The following is a 5178-nucleotide window of genomic DNA, read 5'->3' as shown; positions in this document are numbered from 1 at the left end:
TATGGTAAAATTCTGTCGAATCATCTCCCTTTTGGAAATCAGAATTCATCCCACAATGCATAAAACCTACTAAATCTTGTTGCCTAAACCGAATTTGAGGAAACCTTTCGAAAAAATGAATGTAGAACCAGCCCTCCGAATATATTAACATTGGCCGACATCGATTTTAAATTACCTATCTTTTCTTCCACGTAATGCAAAATTACAAGATTGCTCTGTTGGAAAGTTCTTGCTCCAGTAACTGTAGATTTCCACGTCATGAATGCAGAGCTGACAACTAACCACGAAGCAATCAAATGAATCTAATCTTTAGATAGAACGTAACCGAAGTATAAATTAATCTTCCAATAATAGTCATATTGAGTCTAAAAGGAAGTGCATCTTGCCATTTCCTTACAACAATCCCTTAGGAACAAGAAATTCACACCAAATGGACTTCTGCTTACATCATTACAGAGATACTAAAAGCTAAAGAATCGCAATATTGAGCTTCAACTACTAAAATCTCCATAACACTATTCTAAATGAAGCTTGCCATTCACCTTTATGCCTACTGCAATACCCCCTTACCTTTAGTTAAACTGGATACAATTTCAATATTCTGCTTTTCATCTCAAGGCCCTATTCTGGAAATATATGCACATAGCTACCAACTTAGGGTTTGTAGGAAGGAATCAGACAAAAAAATGATATATTACTACACTTCTGGTATGCATATTTCTTATTAATACATAACAAAAATTACAAAATATTTACAGAAAAGCACTCTACAATGTTACATAAATGCAGCAATACACATTTCAGTTTCACTCAGTGTTGGCTAAGAACATAAAAAGGAGAGCCAGGGCTCCCAAGAGACATTAAATTGGCTACTATATACTTTATTTGTTTGTATATGAGGTATTTCTCTGCTGTCTTATCACTCTAACTTGCTTGTGATAATGTTCCCTCATATTTCCAACATAGTAGTGGGATTTTTTCCTTAAAATCAGTGTTAAAAAAATACACTTCAGGCATTCACAGTAAATTTTGAAGAAATGGGCAGAGGCTAGTCTTAAAAAGAAACATTTCTTTGCTAGCATTCAACACTGCATATGCCCCACTCCAGCAGAATAGAAGAAAAAATGAAGGCTACAGTAAGGAGGCAAGTTACAGTCCCTGTGAACCAACTTTGGTTGTTCCCGAAGTCATTGTAAGAGCAAAAGATATAATACGAAAGGGAATATGTTACCAATGTTAGCTATGTAAGCTGATCTTGATTGTGATTAACTTCAGGAGCCAATAGCATTGTACATGGAGACCACCAGATTTGCCTTAACCTTATTTCTACATAATATGGAAAAGCTGGTGGACATTTTCAGGTTAATTTTATATATAAAGATATTTATATACATAGAGTGGAACACAATGTCCTTCAGTAATTAGATGGCAATTAGTTAAACAGTACTTTAAAATAACTTTCACCGATGCAAATATAATAAAATCCTTGCTACCCTTGTAACAACAATCCCTTGGGAGGGACAGCATAATTTTCTTGCCAATCAAGGTGCGCAAAGAAATTGATCAGCCCTATTGACAAAATCCCACTAACAATACAGGAGGGAGTTTCTAAAGAGTCATTCTCACTCAAAGGCGTTGACGCATTAACCAGTATACAAGATAATCACCCAAAAGAAAAAATGGAAAAATTGCCCAATATTATGTCACGCAAACCTTTAGACCCTTGCAGCAAACCTGAAGATACTAGTTAAAATACTCAGGAGACACCTGTTACCACAAGCCAGAGGACGTGGGGAGAATCTTAAAGAAGCTAAAAAATCTCTAATAGACTTTACAGTATGACCATTTCTACTATGTACATTTACAACCATGCTATACATAAGGCATAAGATAATTTATCAGTCTACTCTTTAAGTTTTCTCAACTCCTCAAAATATTTACTAATAGCCTCAATAGACTTGTGAAACTCTATTCTCCTTTGGATGGTAACATGGGGCTTACCATTGATACTCTCTCACATGTGTACTTAATCTTATTCCCTCAGTTCCACATTTACTGAGCCAGCTGTAGCCACCACCAGTATTTCCACCAGCTTCTCCATATTAATGCCAGCTGTAGCCATTTGGGAAATCATTAAGCTTGAAATAACACTCCACAGGGTTTGTAACATTGCCACCTTCTGTGTCTTCTACACATTGCACAGATAGTGCTGCATACATAATACGCAAGTAATTTTTTGGAGTGGTAATCAATGACAGACCAATGCCCTGTAAATGTAAAAAGAAAGACATTTTAACTGTTAACATAATAAAGAGGAACAATTTATACATAATTTATTTCCCAGAAAATATGATGGAATTTACCAGGTTTACTGTCATATGATTACCCATTGCCTTTCTTCTGCCATCCATAATCATAAGAGGCAATGATATCTACCTCAGCTCCATCATTGCATTGCATAGGAGACTCTTCACTGGGAGTCATGCCACTGAAATAAATTATGTACACTGAATGAGGGGCCACATATTAATTAGCCAATGCACTGCACTTAGATTTCTGTGACTGTGTGGAATTAAAACTAAGGAATAGAAATAGTATGATAACATTGGAGGTAATCTACCGCTTAACTTATGATATTCTTGATTCAACATTAGGGAGGACATTGTATATGTGTCAGACACTTATACCCTGTCATTGGTTAATGTGACACAAATACATTTTGCCACTTTGGAACTCATTAGCATAACAAAAACATTAATCAGTATGTATAATGAAGTCTTACTAAAATTATAAATTGCAATATTTCCACTGAGTTTTATTATGACAAAACGCATTTCATTGCTACAAACAACATTATCAAGTGTTGTTGTCATAATAAAACTCAGTGGAAATGTTGCAATGTCTTTTAAATTGTACTAATATTAAAAACTTCCACCATATTGTGCCCAACATCATACCAGATATAGTGAAGTAGGTTGTAATTATGATAAATGTAGGAAAGCAACCACAATCAGGACAGAACCATCAAGAACAACAGGGAGATGATGTCGATGGATAGGAACATTTTCCTGCAATATTATTTCCACTAGTAAAATATGATTATATGCAATTCTTTTAGAAATATAAGTTCAATGTGATCATTAACATTCACTCAATGCAACATTAGGAATTTGAAATGAATAAGGGTTTGCAAATAGTATGTCCAGCCTTGACTTTTAAAAAATTAACGACAGAGAAAACATTTCTTCACATTGCATAAAAAAATAAGTTGAGAGAGAAGGATGAGCATCATAAGTGGAAAGGGTATGGCCACGGAAACAAAGCTGATTGAATTATAACTAATACTCCTCTTCTGGCAAGCACATGCAAATAGCTGTTAGAGGAGACAGGTAATCCCTTTAAGAAATCAAGAAAAGTTATTGATCCACGAAGAATATTGAAAGTCTTAGATAAATAAGTAGCATGTAAAATTATGGCATAGAATAATAGTTGCAACACTGAGCACACCAGTAAAAGGGCTGTGCTGAGTACTTTACCTCTTTAAGAAACAATGACTAAGGAATGATAATCAAGGAGAAATTAGATTGTCTTCAATTGCTGAATAAATACTTAAGATAAGTATACTGTAGTTGAAAATATATGTTAGATAGACTTCTAATCCTATGACCTGATAACAGATCACCATAATTAATCAACTTATAATCCACATTAACACAATCCAGCAGTTATTGATTTTCTATGTTAAAAACAGTAAATCTGTGGTAATTCTCTGGTTCTAAATATCAAACACTTTATATAGCTCACATCACCAAATTCCAGTCAACAGTCACTTAATCAATTATGGTTTCATCCAAAGGAACCAATAACAAATTACATTGAAGGACAATAAAAAATTAAATGAAACTTAATTTAAAATTACACTTGAACAAAGTAATCATCAAAAAAATTAAAGCCTCTGCATTTACTAAATTTTAGTTTATATATTGGACCTACTACTGGTAATGTTCATGGAATGCAATGTACATGGAAATAAAAAGCACACCGACTGAATATTTCCAAGAGATATGAAAGAACGTAATGCAACCACAAAGCACATTAAAAAAAATGAATTAACATTCACATTGGGTTTCGGGGGACCAATAACGCTACTACTTATAGTCTCATTTTTTTACTGATGCGGTGAAACTTACGGTGTTAAGGCCAAAGTGAGAAGCTTCTCCACCTCCACAGCTTCCGTACTCGATTGCATCTTCAACCTTTGACCCCACAGATCGCTCCTACCTTTTCCAAGTGGAATTGGCGACAGACGGAATAATTAGGGTTGCCAAAACCCGATTCATTTGCTCATTCCCAACACATGACAGGACGCACACTATAAATGAAACAAAAATTTATTTTCAGCTAATAACATACTTCCATTCTTAAATTCGCAATGAGGTATTTACTAGAACACTTACCTATATTCACTGAACGTTCGAGAAGAACTCTTCTGTCCCTTCGTAAATTCCTTCTTCCGCACAAACCGCCCCGCTTTACTAGTGGATGGCTTCATCGTTGAAGCAGAGAAGGCTGAAAAACTGGCATATTTCACTAAAAAGTTAGAGAAATACTCGACTTTCTAAAGTATATTTCAACACCGAAATCTCTGCACTCCTGTAACGCTTCAAGCCATTCACTTGTTTCTCTGAGAGTCGCACCAACCTAAGAAATTTGACGTTGTTGCCAAGTCGAACGTCTCTTAGACATATGTCATTTCTTGCGATACAATGCTTTAAAATTGCTTTCTAATATAAGTAACTCTTATAGTTTTATGTTTGAACATTTCAGATGCCAGGATATCGTACTCCAAGTCGGGATTAAGTCCATACTATATTAAGGAAACTTATTATTATATTACTAAAAGTACGGTTGGTACCTTTGGTAATAAGTCAAGATAGAGTTTAAAATACGTATATTTTGTTCATTACCGAGAAAAATAAGCAACTGAAGCAAATATTTTCCCAACAAAAAATTATAAAATTGTATCAAAAACCTTAACAACTCTTGATATTTGTAAATTTTGAGAAGATTTAGTCGCTGTTGTGACTACGGATCTATCTCGCTCAAACTACCTTAAAGTGCCTATAAAAGGTGTTTCATATTAGTATATTTTTTCCTGTGACCAAACGGCCCTTACTT

The 5178-nt window shown here is 34.6% G+C and overlaps 1 long non-coding RNA gene across 1 annotated transcript; it reads right to left on the bottom strand.

Moving 5' to 3' along the window:
- Nucleotides 1-703: 703 nt before the first annotated feature.
- LOC124163878 lies at nucleotides 704-4908 on the bottom strand. The gene is made up of 4 exons (XR_006865860.1): nucleotides 4458-4908; nucleotides 4191-4372; nucleotides 2364-2488; nucleotides 704-2267 (listed from the first exon to the last, which is right to left on the bottom strand). It is a non-coding gene; the product is annotated as an uncharacterized LOC124163878 (long non-coding RNA).
- Nucleotides 4909-5178: the final 270 nt, after the last annotated feature.

The sequence above is a fragment of the Ischnura elegans genome, chromosome 8, assembly GCF_921293095.1.
Source record: "Ischnura elegans chromosome 8, ioIscEleg1.1, whole genome shotgun sequence".
NCBI classification, from domain to species: Eukaryota; Metazoa; Arthropoda; class Insecta; order Odonata; family Coenagrionidae; genus Ischnura; species Ischnura elegans.
The sequence above is the reverse complement of the archived record's forward strand: the minus strand, read 5'-3'. Positions and strand labels throughout refer to the sequence as shown.